The sequence below is a fragment of the Monopterus albus genome, unplaced genomic scaffold, assembly GCF_001952655.1.
Source record: "Monopterus albus unplaced genomic scaffold, M_albus_1.0 scaffold102.1, whole genome shotgun sequence".
NCBI classification, from domain to species: domain Eukaryota; kingdom Metazoa; phylum Chordata; class Actinopteri; order Synbranchiformes; family Synbranchidae; genus Monopterus; species Monopterus albus.
Window position 1 is genome coordinate 8,355 of NW_018127982.1, and position 292 is coordinate 8,646.

General features: G+C 32.5%; 1 pseudogene; it reads left to right on the forward strand.

Annotated features, from left to right (window-relative positions):
- The window catches only part of LOC109965611 (G patch domain and KOW motifs-containing protein-like), a 9,348-nt pseudogene that overhangs the window by 8,310 nt on the left and 746 nt on the right, over nt 1-292 (forward strand).

Consider the following 292-nt stretch of genomic DNA (forward strand, 5'->3'; position numbering starts at 1 on the left):
AATGGTAGGAGTTTTTTCAATTCAAACATGCAACATTTATTTATGTTTACCTGTTCCAACATTTGAAAGTCAGGGGCCACACCTGCTATATTTTAGTGCAAATTATCACTTCTCATATTTTATCATTAATGAAGTCACAAGTTATCAAGTCTTTTTTTGAACAATTCATATTTTTGTGCAACATTTTCAGTTTAATGTTATGGTGTTTTCAATGAAAACATGTTCTCTCTTTTCTTTGTCTGTAAATGTCTGTTAATGGGAAGCCTGGCACTGCATTCTGCTCACCAGTGTA